The sequence below is a fragment of the Diabrotica undecimpunctata genome, chromosome 4 (assembly GCF_040954645.1).
Source record: "Diabrotica undecimpunctata isolate CICGRU chromosome 4, icDiaUnde3, whole genome shotgun sequence".
NCBI classification, from domain to species: Eukaryota; Metazoa; Arthropoda; class Insecta; order Coleoptera; family Chrysomelidae; genus Diabrotica; species Diabrotica undecimpunctata.
The window spans coordinates 29,792,154-29,807,295 of NC_092806.1; the positions used below are offsets into that span (position 1 = coordinate 29,792,154).

The 15,142-nt window shown below is 31.7% G+C and overlaps 1 protein-coding gene across 3 annotated transcripts in view; it reads left to right on the forward strand.

The window, feature by feature from the left end:
* Nucleotides 1–449: 449 nt before the first annotated feature.
* Nucleotides 450–15,142, forward strand: part of LOC140439383 (lipopolysaccharide-induced tumor necrosis factor-alpha factor-like) — a 109,783-nt gene continuing 95,090 nt past the window's right edge. For 2 of the 3 annotated variants that reach the window (XR_011950616.1, XM_072529246.1), the window contains exon 1: nucleotides 451–612. The gene's annotated coding sequence lies outside the window, so the exon portion shown is untranslated. Of the gene's footprint in view, nucleotides 613–15,142 lie in introns of all 3 variants that reach the window. The other variant, XM_072529247.1, reaches the window with a different exon arrangement.

Consider the following 15,142-nt stretch of genomic DNA (forward strand, 5'->3'; position numbering starts at 1 on the left):
AAATAAGAATTTTCAAATGAAAACAGTTATACTTTTTATGTTAGCGTACAAATTGTATAATTATTTGTAATAAAGTTTATACCTATCTATTAAATTTGGTTTGTTTGTTGTACAAATTTTCACCTAAAACATATTTTTACGACTACAAGAAAGAGTTGGCAACTTAGTGCTTAGATCTATATTTGTTTTCAGTGAAATCACACAGTGTGCTAAATCGTTACTACACTTTTAGATGTGGAAAAAACAATGTTAAGTACTAAGCTTTAAAAATTATGATTACGATAAGAATAATTATTCTCCTTTAAAGATTTTAATATGTGTCGATAATAAGATGGTTCTTGCAACAATGACTCATTCAGTTTATCTCAGTTTATCTCTTATCCCAACCCCAGTGTAAACTCATGTATTTTGTGATGTAATATTGTGTGCGGAATAAATGAACGTAAAATTTATACTCTTTTGAATTCATCAAGTCGCCAGGCAATTCATTCGAGGCCACCAAACGTTCAGTTCGCGTACCATCAACGTTCGAGCCGGCAACATTTTGGTGTCGACATCAGTTGGTGAAGTTTGTTAATTTTTTCAGTTCAGGGATCTAACTATATATTCAAGGTTGGTATTAATTATTTTTTTAATGCAATTATTTTTTTAAATGCGCTTTACTGCCGACATAAATTAATATTAATTATTTGATAAACTTTAGATATATTCCAAAAATCGGTCTTTTTCAATCAAAGTCTTTTTGAAATTTTATAACATTGTGAAAATTATTGTTTTTCAATATAATAGACCCACGTTATTTAAGTATTTTGAATACCATACGAGAAATATTGTGCGTATTTTTAACGCCACTCCTACCTTGTCAAGAATTTAGGATTTTAACAAAAATAGTTGACACACATTTTTCGCATCTAAAATACCAGCGCTGAATATTTTCTTTTTTCAGTTTACATGTTAAGAATAATTTATTACTATGTTATTCATTGCATTAATATTTTCTTACAATTTCGTATCGTATATGTACATTTGGAACATATTGCAATAAACGGTTTTATCTAAATATGGGTTTATAAGAATTTTAATATATTAATACAAGATACTATATTTATTTTCCTTTACTTGTTGGATTTGTTAGGTGTGATTATTAAACATTTCTTAAAAAAAATTATGGTCAGCTATCTGTACAACGTTTTGGTTTTTTTTCTCATATTTTTTAATTATTAGTAAGTTATGATCAATTTTACCAAGTTTGGTTTTTTGATCTACCCTCTTCTCCATCTCTTGCAGGTTTCGTCATTTTTTTCAGTCATTCCTTTTTGTATTTACTTGACTTGTCCGTCCTACAAGTTTATTTTTATCACAAATATATATACAAAATTTATCTTATCATTTCTCTCCACATTTATTCCTTTGATGATCCCTTTAATTGAATATACAATATTAATTATAATATAATATTCATGCTTGTTTTGGTTTTTATGGTTGGCGTACATTCTTTAGGTGAAAGGTTTCAGGATTTCTTCAACTGATATTGCTTATTGTATGTATTCTGCACTTCCATTTTCTTCATCTGCAATCTGCGTGTTCCAATTTTGTCACAAACAACCAGATTATATCCAATACAATTATAGTGGAAAAAGGCGTTCTTCTTATAAATGTCTTCCTTGCTTAATTCAAGGTCTGTTGCTTTCACGAATTTGTTTGCAGTTGCGTCTGCTTTTGAGTTGATTCAGGGTCAGGTGACTGGTTTATCCGACTCTAAATATATCTATGGGTTTACCCCAGCATGTTCGCTTTTAATACAAAACACAACTGATAAAAAATTTATAAACCGTAAGATATATTTTTTCATGTTTCGTTACCCACATTTGGATTTTACAACTTCTCTTAACCTGAATCAAAGCATCTTTCTTTATTTTTAGCAGCAGTGCTATCTTTCTTTTTTATTCGGATATCTAAATGGCTGATGATGACCTTTTAGGCATACCCTAACATTCCTTTCTCGATATATTTTTAAATTAAAAACTGCTTGGAAATCACACAGGCATAAATAACACTGGCGATCTTTTGCATGCCGCAAAAGACAGACGTCTGGCCTTAAGATAATACGCCAACTCACTATAGGTACACGGCATTATAAGAAGAAGGAAATCACACTGTTAAACAAATTTTATGGACCACTTAACTGTCAAAAAGTTCATTTATGTGTATATCTAGCACGCCCTCTCAAAAATCAACTGGTAAACTTTACTTTTCAAAATATTTCTGAATTATCTGGACATTCTAACATTGCCCTCAGAATTTCAACTCCAAAAAATGGTTATTTGCTTACGAGATTGAAGCAAAGTAAGTCAACTATCAAATCGGCTGCGGCAATTTGTAGGGACACATAATTGATTAACAATTTCTAAATTTAATATATTTTTTGAAAAGTATTTCCGGATTGGAAATCAAAACGTCAAAAAAATGTAAAATTTTTATCAAACGTGCTCATATTTTGTAATAGTAATGTCCTTATTTCGTTCCGGCGTTTAAGAACGATTCTTATCCGCTAATTGCGCATGTGTGCGCAAAAAAAATCATTCAAATTTTACTTTTTTACTTTTTCATAAAGTGCAAGAAAATTCCCTTTTTTAAAGAGAACTTTTTAAAGAACTTTTATTTTAAGATATTTTAAAGAGAATATAATTTATGTTTTTTATATTTAACTTTACAGCAGTTGCATATAGATATTTTAATTAACGTTTTGTTCTAAGAATATAATAGTGATGCTAAAGATGCTTACTATTTTTTTATTTATTGGGATATTTTTCATTCAGTTATTAAGGATAAAAAAATAAATACTTAAAATAAGAATGGTAAAACTGGATAAGGGACTTATTACTGCATTGTGTGGTAAGGTGTTTGAGGTTCATTTATTTAAACATTCTATTATTAATTTACTAGATGTGACGTGCAAATAAACATAATAATATACCTAAAATGATACAAAAACCTTAATAATAACTTAAATATTAACATTTATGTATTACATAAGGGGACAGGGAGATTAGCTTGGGACAGGGATTTTTCATTTAAAGGCGGATTACCCGAATACTCCTAATAACTTAGTAGTCTTCATTTTTATGAAAAATACTGCAATAGATTTAATTTAAATTTATTTTTCCACACACCAGATTTAAAAAATTAACTTAAACTGACTCCCAGTGAGATTGTGCCCCTCCGCCATTTTTTGGATTACGTCATTAAAACAAAAATATTAAGTGCCTTTGAACCAAAGATCTATTAATTCAGGTTTTAAGGCTCAAAAAATAGTAGGAGCGGACTTTAGACGCTACGTAGAGACATTTATTGCATAAGTATTGTTGATAATTTATTAGTTGAGATTACTACACTTCATATAATAAATATAATACTTATCTCCATATTCTTTATCAGGTCAATATTTTTATTTTTCACGGGTATTTGTGTAAATTTTCTACTACGATTACATGAACTTTTTTTTAAACTGAAGTATATATAATATATACATAAATATATATATATATATATATATATATATATATATATATATATATATATATATATATATATATATATATATATATATATATATATATATATATATATGAGAAATCAGAACTACCAACAACTGACATTTCAATCATATTTTGTTCTTAAAACGATACTGTTGATTTCTTGATAATTCATTCTACAAATTGATGATTCAAATATCCTTTCTCGAAAATTTTACTTCATCAGTAATTAATTTTTTCGCAAAATTGCTAAAATTATAGGTTACTATAATTGTAAGGTAAGGTTTACATAGGTACATTTACATATACATTATAAAAATAAAATGAAGTTTAACAAACCTCAACCTTTTACCAAAATTAAATTAAATGAAGATTAAATAAACTTAAATTAAGGCAAATACAATTAAATACAAAAAAAAATAAATCACGTTTAAGAAAATTAAATCACTTTTAACACAATTAAATCAAATTAAAAAAAAATAAATAAAATTAAACAAAATTAAATAAAATTAAACAAAATTAAATAAGACAAACAAAATTAAATAGAATTAAATAAATAAAAAAAAATGTAACACGGGTGTGGCAGTCCAGTGCTACTGCCGGTAGAAGTCATACTTTTATACACGCGTTCTCCGTTACAAATTTATATGGAAGTCAACCTGCACAATCATTACATATGTAATGCTATAGGTAAGAGAGAGCAGAAAGAGAAACAGAATTAGGTATATAGGTATATATTAGGAGTTTTGGAAGCAAATGTAAATTTGAAATACGCTTAAAAAAACGCTAAATTTAAACTTTCACATTACAAACGATCTAAAACATTTAAAACTGTTCTTTTTTAATTACACTCGTACGTTTTTCAAAACTACTAATTTCTGCTACAAATTACACTCAAAACCATCTTCTTGGAGGCATTTCCCGTGACGTGCGATCGTTTGTAATGTAAAAGTTGAAATTCTGCGTTTTTTAGTCATATTTCAAATACCTCATATTTGTTGCTACTACTCAAAATTCAAATTTCATGAAGGTTTTGAAGATTTGTTTTTATTAATCAAAATTTCACTATAAGCGGTCAATTAAAGTGATAAATTTTATTGATCTCTCGTTAAACTAATCAATTCCTATCTCTCTCACCGGATCATCAGAATCAAAGTAGCTGACCATTTATCCACCCCCTTTACTCCACAAGCTGGAGTACCTCAGGGCTCAATACGCTCCAGTATTACAACAGTGGCATCGCCCGCCCACAGCAAGGATCGGAGTCCCTCCTACTTTTCGCGGATGATACGGCCCTCCTCATATCGGGATCTTACAGAGAATGTGAACAACAACGGTCTGTATTCGAACGATCACAAAACTACCTTGACAGAGTTATTAGGTTGTGCAACAAATGAAGAGTGACTATAAATCCCTCCAAAACACAAGCCATTCTTTTCAAATCTTCAAATTGTCGCGATGCCCAGGGCCGGATAGCACTTTTGGGAGAAGACCTTATTTTCAGAAACTCGATTTCCCACTTAGGAGTTCGTTTTACAAACCGCATTCAAAGCCCGTCGGCAAACCGACGTTCGAGCAACCTTAGATAGGATGAGAAAGAGGTTTAACCTTCTGAAAGTGCTGTCTGGTAAAATGGGAGGAACATCTTCTAAAACTTTGTTGCACACCTACAAAACATTTGTTAGACGGATCGTCGAATACAAGGCATGCGTCCATGTCTCTCTGAAGCTCCACCAACTTAATGCCATAATGGCAACTGAACGTAGAATCCTCAGATACTGCATGAGGACTGACTGGTCGTATCCATCAGCTCATATATACATATGGGACAACATCACCAATCAATGATAGAATCCTATCCCTCAGCAGGAAGTATGTCCTAAAAACCGTGGCTGGCTCGAACAATAGAGCCAAACAAATACTAAAGACGCCTTGCAATCACCGAGGGCTAATACTCACCAGGCTTCCTACGAGAAAAACTTCTTCACAACACTGGACATGAACTTCTTGATGAGTATTTTGATATCTTAGAATCATTCCCCGTTAAAAACTGCGCGCCAAAACGCTGATAAAGAGCCGTTCCTACTGTGTGGCTGGTAACCCCTGAAGTACCTGAACTAGTATGCTAGGCAAAGCTCCAAACTTCCTCTTGTGCGCTCCACATTCGTCCACACACATACACCACCTTCTACTTCCCCCTGCTCCTTAGTAGTTCACTACTTCTTAAATATTCAGAAATTACAGTAATTGACGTTTATCACACCCCCACTGCTTCGACAAAAAAAGGAGTACCCGATTCCTTAAAGAGGCTCAGGCCTAAACAAGGATAAAACTCAAGTGTTGTTGTAGCAACGTTTATTTATTGAACAGGTTTATACAACACTGACTTCATTTGCAACAGGATGCAAAAATTGCACAAGAAATCTGCACTCTTCACCTATAAAACGCTTTAAAATGATTTTTGTCGATAGGACACTCTGATCAAAAGATATCGAATTTTTAACGTCTACTTGATACACATTTTGAAGTCACTTCAGTCGTTGTTTCCGAGAGAACTGTTTATTCTACAGAAAAAGTGCTAATTGACATTTTTGTTCAAAATCATCTCAGCTACATTTTTTATTTGAAATATTTGTTTCTACCGCGTACAAGTTCTTGGCAAATCGATTTTTTTGAGTTTTCTTTTGAAATTTAGGGGAAAGCGTAGGGGAAAAGTGGTAAACTTTTTTGCATCTTTTTTGGAGTCACAAAATTTATATTCTCGGCAAAATTCAGATTGTTCATATGATTTTTAGGGGTCAAATCTCTGGCGACTGGAAAAATTGTTTACACCAAAATACTGAAGTAAATAAAATTACAAGTTTTGTTTTTTATCCAAATTGTAATAAAATACCACGTTAATCTCGTAATGACATTTTCAGCTAATGCATAATGCAATCTATATTATTTATCTATTTATTAAATTCAGCTCAAGTTTCATGCGATTTAGTAATGGCTCCGATAAGAACTATAGGTATATTATTTCATCATTTTATTAGTCATACTTCAGACATTCGCTGTGGCTTCAAAATTGTTCCCTCGTAGAAATTGTAGATAAAAGTAACCCACAACTTAAGAGATTGTTGAGAAAAGAGATCTTTATGATATGCTTAATCTAGAAAACGTTTGACAATTAACAATTTTGACAGTACTAAATCAGAAAAAATACAATAACCATGAAATATTCAGTAGAAATATTCACAAGACGCTGCTTAAAAGTTAGATAAAGATAGTCAGTAAACATTAATTCTGCATCTAAAGTTTTGACCATTCTAGACAAATACATATAATTCTAGACATATTTTTAACATATCATTTCATATTATATTAAATTCCATTCACTGTAAGGGTAACTTTATATTTATTGTTCCTTTTAAACATAGTGTGAATCTTCACAATATGCCCCTAACATTACCTTGACCGTACAATCGTCAATACATTCAATTTAGTAATTTTCTTAATTTGTTTTACACGATTATCTTTTTCAATCTTATTTAGTTTAAACATTCCTATTGTTCAGAAATAGCACGGCACTCTTGAACCGTCTGTTTTTAATCAATTAGAGCTCATGTAAAGCCGTCATCCATTATATGACTTCAGTCATTGAACGCAAACAAAAACAAGGTGAACGCAATGTGAACTGAAATGTTTCACCTGTTTATTGGATAATATCGTTTTTGTCTTAGAAACTTAGTTTGAAATAATTGGTAATATATATATATATATATATATTATTATACATATTTTGGATTGGAGTTTTTTGTGTTATTGTTTATGTTAATTGTGTTAAATTATTATAGGCTTTATTACATTATTAATAATAGACGGGTATATTGTTTTTGTAATAGGCCGAAAATATATTTGAATTATTTTTAAACAACATGCAATCAAAGAGGAATTGTAAAGATTATTTTTAAGTATTTATTCTACTCCATATTCCGCCCTCCTTGATCATTAATTTCTGTAGGCTAGTTTTCTCTTATTAAACTAAAGAAACTCTAGTAAATTAAACAATTTTTTTTTCTCTTCTTCTTCTTAACATAGGCGAGGCAATACTTGTCACTGACGTAATACATATATGGTACAATACAATACAATACAATAATATGGTATTGGATTCCATCGCTTAAAATTTAATTGCTAATCTTGTGAATGTTCAGCTTATTGGCGAAGTGTGAAGTTTCTTCATTGTTAAGGTTTTGATTCATTATGTGCGTAATTATAATATTTATTTTTGTTTAACAAGATTCCAGCTAGTTCAATTCTAGCCCAGACTTCCTGTCGACCTGAACACTCTATAGTCCTTCATCTGTGGTCAACTTGGAGCCCAGGATTGATAAGCGCTACACCCTGAATCCGTTTGTTTGTTTGTTAAGTCAAGCTAATGTTAACCTTGAGTTTTATCTACTAGTCAGGCTAATGTTACCTTAAGATCCTTACTTTTGGTCTCTGAAACGTACCCGCCAGCAAACATTTGGATTTAGAAAGTTCGTTAGCTTTAACAACTTTTCACTAAGTTTTTTTCAAGAAAGTCACATACTACGTATAAGTTTTACTTCCGTAACGTTTTCGGCATTAATATTCCATCATTAGTGTTATCTGGACATACATGTTTGAAGCCACTAAATACATGGATAAAAACCCTTTAAATGTTGGTAAATTACCTTGTTAAATTAAACATGTATTTAGTGGCTTCAAACATATAGCACTGATGATAGAATATTAATCCCGAAAATGTTCTGTGATGTAGCCCGATAGGGTTTTTAATACTCTGCCTTTTATAAAGGAATTTTTAACTAATTTTTTAGTGATACATGGTATACAGCCAGCTACAGAAATTTAGTTCCATTGTGGATTTTTGTGATATGATGACCTCAATAGTAAGTAAGTAGCTTCTTGATGTTCCTGGGTTTCCTTCTTTGAGCTGCGGATAAACATTACCGAGATACTTTGCAGTTGCATGGTTTTTTCTGTAGGAGTACATAATCGTCCAATGTTGTCCTATGTTTGAGATTTAGACATCAAAGGGGATGTCTAAGAGACATAATTTTTGAGTTTTGTAGGCAGTTTTTTAATTTTATGTTTGTCTTGGAGTCGACTATTTTTTAATTGTTTTTCAAATTGGTGTACTTTGTTCCTATGGGTATGGAAAAATAAAGGATCCTTGTCTTACTTGGTATAAGATGTACTATAAAAGGAAGTGCAACCGGGTACCTACAGCAGTACACCTTTCCTTTTAGGGGTCTAGTTTAAATATGGTGAAATATTGTTTTACATTTTACGTTACTATTTCCTGTGTCCTCTGATAGCAGTATGCTCGGTTTAAGCTCTATGATCACGTCAAGGTGGTATAGTACTATGGAAGAGAAGCTTTCATTCGGGCGTTTAATGCAGCTGCAATTGTTGGCTTCACTATTTTCAGCCTATTGCGTTTAGTTTGTTTTATGTCTGAAAAGTTGCAGTCCAATTAAGGTTTTATTTTTTTTACATGAAAAGAACTATGAAACAAAACACGTGCCGTCCTATTTCAATCATTCTTTTCCGTAAACAAAAAAAAACACTATATATAAAATGAAATTTTATGAAAATTATTATTATATTTATTTTATTCTTCTCTGCTCCAGCAAATCAATAAGGCATAAAAATATTTAAAATTCGTTATTTCTCAAGCTACAAATTTTTTTCATTTTGTTGGGCTGTGTTATCCTACCTGTTTCATACCATGCAAGTTAAACGTTTACTTCGTATTCCAGTTCTTTCTTTGGTGAAATTTTCAGTGTTTTTATTGAAGCTTGTAAAATGGAAGTATTTGTTTCTTTGCGTAGTTACAGCCATCGTTGATTTAGCTGCTATTTTAGTTGTTAATTCATCTGTTGTGCTTTTATGTTGCTGTGAAAACACATTTCGACATAATGTCAGAACATTGATTAATTCTGCTATTAAATAGACTAACTCGGCTATTTTGAAACTCAAGAGAATTAAATTTTTCTCAGAAATAACTTCGAACCTTGATAATTGCCTTTTTTTCTGTTTACTGCCGAATAGGTAAGATCAATTGCGGGGAGGATTGTATTTGTAACAATATCATTCATGAACACCTATTTTTTAAACTAGATCTAATGTATTATTTTTATTATTATAAGCAGAAATATAATATTTTATTGTTACAATGTAAAGCGATCCGCAAGGAAATATATTTTCCTACGTGCCACCAATAATCGAATTAAAAATTTCCGAGAATTTAGGATTGACACGTAATTTCAACTATTTTTGACCAGCTAGAACCCTTTTTTGTTAATGGCTAATTTCATTTTTGTTTGCTAGAGTATAAATGGCAATATACTCCATTCAAATGCCAATAATATTGATACAGAAATATCATTTATCCACACTCAACATAATCGTCGTCTTTCTTCAGTATTTACTCCCTAGAGGGAGTATAGTGGTAAGTATAGGGAAATATTTTAAGTCTTTTCATCATCATCATTCTGGCTTTAAAACCATCCCGTCTTTTTTGTTTTATTATTGAACATGATTGGAAGTAACTTCCAATTTCATAAAGAGAACATATCAATATTATGCTGGAAATTTTTGAAGAAATGCTTAGTGTATGTATAACGTGGGCCATTTAATTATCCCATAAACTATTAATTTTTGTGTATTCATTTAGAATATCAACTGTAATGATGTCTTCGTTCATTTAATTAAAGATAGTGTTTAAGCATACATATTTGGGACATCAGAGTGAGGTTAAATAATTTAACATTGTCTAGTTTGTAGCTGGTAGCTAGTTTAATTAGTTGGTACCTAATCGTTTTTTCTTGATATCTCGCTTTAGTTCAATTACTGAATTACGGGAAAAATATTAAAATAAAATCCAGAATATTCATATAAAAATTTGCCTCAACCACCGACAAGAAAATATTTAAATATTAACTACATTAAATGGAGACATTGTTTAGAAATTATCATCTCTTTTTACACTACAACAAAATATACTAAGTGACTTAAAAACCCTAAAACTCATTATAAATTATTATATTTTAAAAATATTTTGTACAATGATATAAAATAGCAAAATAAAGAAACGATTAAAATTTCAATGTGATTAAAACAATTTACCGGACTAAATCGATTAATAATGTGTTGATGCACCTCGGTGGATAAAACACACTTTTGAATGTGCCTAGACTCGCTTCTAATTAGGTGATCAATATCTTCGTGGAGTATCTCGTTTTATGCTCTAAATATCTAATCTGGGGATCTTGACGGCCTGGGCAAAAGTTGACTCCAGCCTGTTCAAAGAAGTCCATGGTGATTCTCGCAATGTGTGGCCTTGCATTACCCTGCTGAAAAATTGGATACTAGAGCTTGAAGGTAGGATATGAGATAAGGTTCCAGAATTTCTTCAATGTATCGCTTAGCTGTCATATTTCCTATGTTTCCTCTGGCGAAGCTAAGAGGCGACATTGCATCATAAGCGATGGCACCACACACCATAAGTGTTGTGTGAAAGATTGTAGATGATTTGTTTTTCTTTCTTTCTTTTGTTGTTAACTTCTTCTTTTAGTATTGGCAATCAAAGACGGCTACATTCTGCTGATGGGTTTGCTACGCATTTTTCTTCGTTGAGTAGGATGAGTGGTTGCTGCTTCTTTGAATTTTCTCTTTTTCCTGTCTGCTTCTTTCATGGTTTTTGATGCATTTTCCATTGTGGTCTGATATCATTTTTTCTCGGTAATTTGTGGATAGTATTTTTATAATTCATGCATGTTTCATCATTTTAACTAACCTTTGTACTGCGTCTTTGTAGCATGTATTAACCTTTTTAAATATTATCACGTCGTCTGCACATGCCATTTATTGTTATTGTTTAGGATTTAACACTGACTTCAAAAATTTGCCGCATTATCATAAAGAGATTAATTTTATTCCCCTTTTTTATTTATACGTTTAATTACGACGTTATTCTAATTATTCGTTAGTTTTCTATCAATCTATAACATAAAATATGCTTAACAAAATATTTATGTACCCCAATATTTATTTTCATTAACCTCAGGTTATCTGTGTGTTAAATATTCATATGTAATTAAAAAACGTTGTAAATAATGATTTTTATCTTTTAATTAAAGGTTATTTATAATTTTTTTTTTATATTTTATTACATCAGATCGCGAAATAATATTTTTTTTATCTTTATCAAGTATTAGATTATCACCAGGGTTACTTTAAGTATTTTTTTAACTAAACTGATCTGAAGAGTTTTTGTGACTCAGCCATAAACTATTTGAAATTTTCCAAAAATTAATATTTTTCTATAACCTGACTGAATCTGATGTACGATATCGTAATCTATATCGGAGAGCACTATTTACGTATATGTGAGGTATTGTATGGTCAAGGTTAGTGTTGCCCAAAATCGGTCTTGGTCTTGCAGTCTTGGTCTTGTTCTTGCGTTTTCGCAAGACCAAGACCAAGACCGCCTAATTTTAGCAAGACCAAGACCAAGACTGACCGTGCAAGATTTACGCAAGAACAAGACTAAGACTGCGAGACTCTTGCGTCTTGCAGTTAGGACGGAGTGTCGTTTTAGCGAGTATTGTAGTTCGGGTATATGCTTAAATACTCTGAGACGCAAAAAAATATGTATTAAAAATTTAAAAAACTGGACTTATGCGCATTACGAACAATACCATAAACATACATCAAAATCATCAATCAAAATATTCATTAAAAACAACACATTTGACACGTGCTCAGAGATAATATGTAAAAATAAAATATTTTGTACATTCTTTTCCAGCAGACGACTTCTACGCTCTGAAATAAATTGTTCAGATTTATAGCCGCCCTCTAATCATAAAATAATCTTGCATTGATACGTCGACAGTAATATCGAATCGAAATTTTTTAAAAATATGTCACCTTAGCTATAAAAAATATAACACATTATAATTTAGTTAGGAGGAATCTAAATAAACAAATCTTATCGGCCTAAGACTAAACATTGTTTCTGCTGAGTGTGCGATGAGATCATTCGGTTAAACCAAATTTGCTGAAAGAGCGCGATAATATTCAAAAGTTTATTAATAACAGATAATGTAGCTTACTGCGTATACAAAATAGCGAAATATTTAGAATAACGAAGTAACGATATATTTCTCGGTTTGTTATTAGATATTTAGGGTATTGAATGGTAACGAACATTTATAGTAGTACCAGGTACTTTTTCGACATCACTAAACTTCATTTGACAAGTTTACATTTTGACATGGGGGACAAAGATTCAAATAGTTTTAAAATAGTCGGAGTAGTGAGCGTTGGAATTATCGATATAAAAGACCTAAAAGCAAATTTGATGAGTTTTTCGAAATAATTTATGCATCCCAAATTGCTTTGTTTGAATTGTGCCTACATAGAAAGGTTAAAATGAAAATGAAAAACAGAAACACTTCAGGTTTAAGGAAGCATCTAATATCTTTTCACTAAAAAGAATTACAAATATTTCGTCCTGAAAAACCAAAATTCTGGTTCCTAAAAAATATTCCTACTACTTTATTTTGGTAAATTAATGTATTTATTAAGTAGATATCTCCTTAATTTAAAATAACTTCTTTTGATTATCATTGCTTTCTTAACTATTCTTTATTTTTTCAAGTTAGTTTTTTATATAAAAGTAGAGCTAAGATTGTTAATAACATTTATGTTGCTTTAATAAGTGCATTATAGTTTGTTATCTTATCACCTAAAGAATATGTGCCCTTGATACCTGTATTTGGATTTTTGCCACGTACCAATCTTTTTTAAGATTTCCATTTCATATATGGTGGAGGTCTATCAATACCTTTCTAGACAGAAAATGTTCTTTAAAATACAGTCAAGTTTATGTCATTAATTTGGTTTTTTGTGTTTTAACCATGTTTGATTGACTTTCATGGGGCATGGTAGATAGCTGGGTTAGTTAGAGTATAGGCACGGATCGCTTAGATCGTGGCTTCAAACTTCCCTAGTAACGTTTAATAAATAGCAATATGCTAATGGGTAACTGCAAGACTTGCAAGACTCTTGCTGCAAGATCAAAACCAAGACCAAGACCGGGAGTGCAATACCAAGACCAAGACCAAGACCAGGTGTATTGGCGCAAGACCAAGACCAAGACTGTCTAAGTCTCGTCTTGTTCTTGCATTTGGGCAACACTAGTCATGGTAGATCGGAGTAGGGTCCATTTGTGAGCATTTTAGACACTTAGACCTCCAGTGGGTCCATTGTATCATCATTATCATACGGACTAGGCCTATAAGGATAATTTTTTGGGATCTTGGCGTTTCTGGGGCCCAGGCTGCTGCGTGCTCCCATATCTGCTATAATCAGCAGCAGGGGCTCCAAACGTGAGCTCTACCTGCCGTTCGGAACGAAAGTTGGGCTGTAAGAATTTTGGATGGCCCCGCTATGTTGAGCCTAGGCTGCCTCATACCTCCACAACTGGATCAGGAGTCCTGGAACCTTCGCAGAAGAAGCTCCTTGAGACTTTCGTTTCCTTCAACGTATACAGCAGATACAGTCAGTCCTGCCGAGCAAGCCCTATCTATTATCTCCTGAGCACATATCAGGTGATGAAACTTTGCCGTAATCTTCTCCAATTGTGGGGAAAAAGCTTACTAAATTCTTTTCCCTAGAGGGTACAGTACCAAATATTTTAGGACCATGGACTGTTAAAGATATTTCTTCTATATACGTAAGCAGACTTCATGGCGATGATTTCTTATGTGTTTGGTTTTATCGGGTTGTAGTTAGGGAAGAATAAAGCGTAATCGATCGATACTACACATTTAATAACGAGAGAATATTTATAAAACAACTATTACTACTTAAAGAGTTTGCTTTACTACATTGTTTTCCGAATACCGCACACAGCCGTGCATTTTTCTACCAACTTGAGAACACAATCACGTCTTCGATTATTTTCTTTTTGTCAATTCAAGCCAATATTTGTAAAAACGAAAAATAAACCAATATAAATACAACTTGTTGTTTTTACAACACCAGGATCTCAAAGATCTCAGTATATGTGAAGTAAATCCTTGACGGATTTTTGAGGGCTTCTGAAACAGCGATGTTGCTTCGTTCCCGTCTTAATTTGCTCTCGATTTTGTAGGCGGTTTCCTGGTGTTTGGGTAGTCTTTTTTAAAACTAGATATGTCTTTTATGCACACAAAACACTAACACTGTTGTCATTGAAATCATCTTTGTCATTGGAATCTACGACAATCATCTGATTTTCGTAGATTAAATTATATTTGTCATCCTTACTTTTTTTTGCATTATCATCAACTTTTTGTATTTTATCAAGATTTTAAAATTGGTGTTGAGCCTTTTCATATTATATTTTAACTTGTTTAGTTTTAGTCATTTTACTTTTCCATTGTTCTTTACAAAGATCATACATATTATGGATGGTCCCTAACCCCGGGATTTACTTTACTATGAAATTACATCATATACCATTTTACAATGAAACGATACGTTCGATACAGTTTTTTTTTGGTTATTGGCTTTGGCTTGGA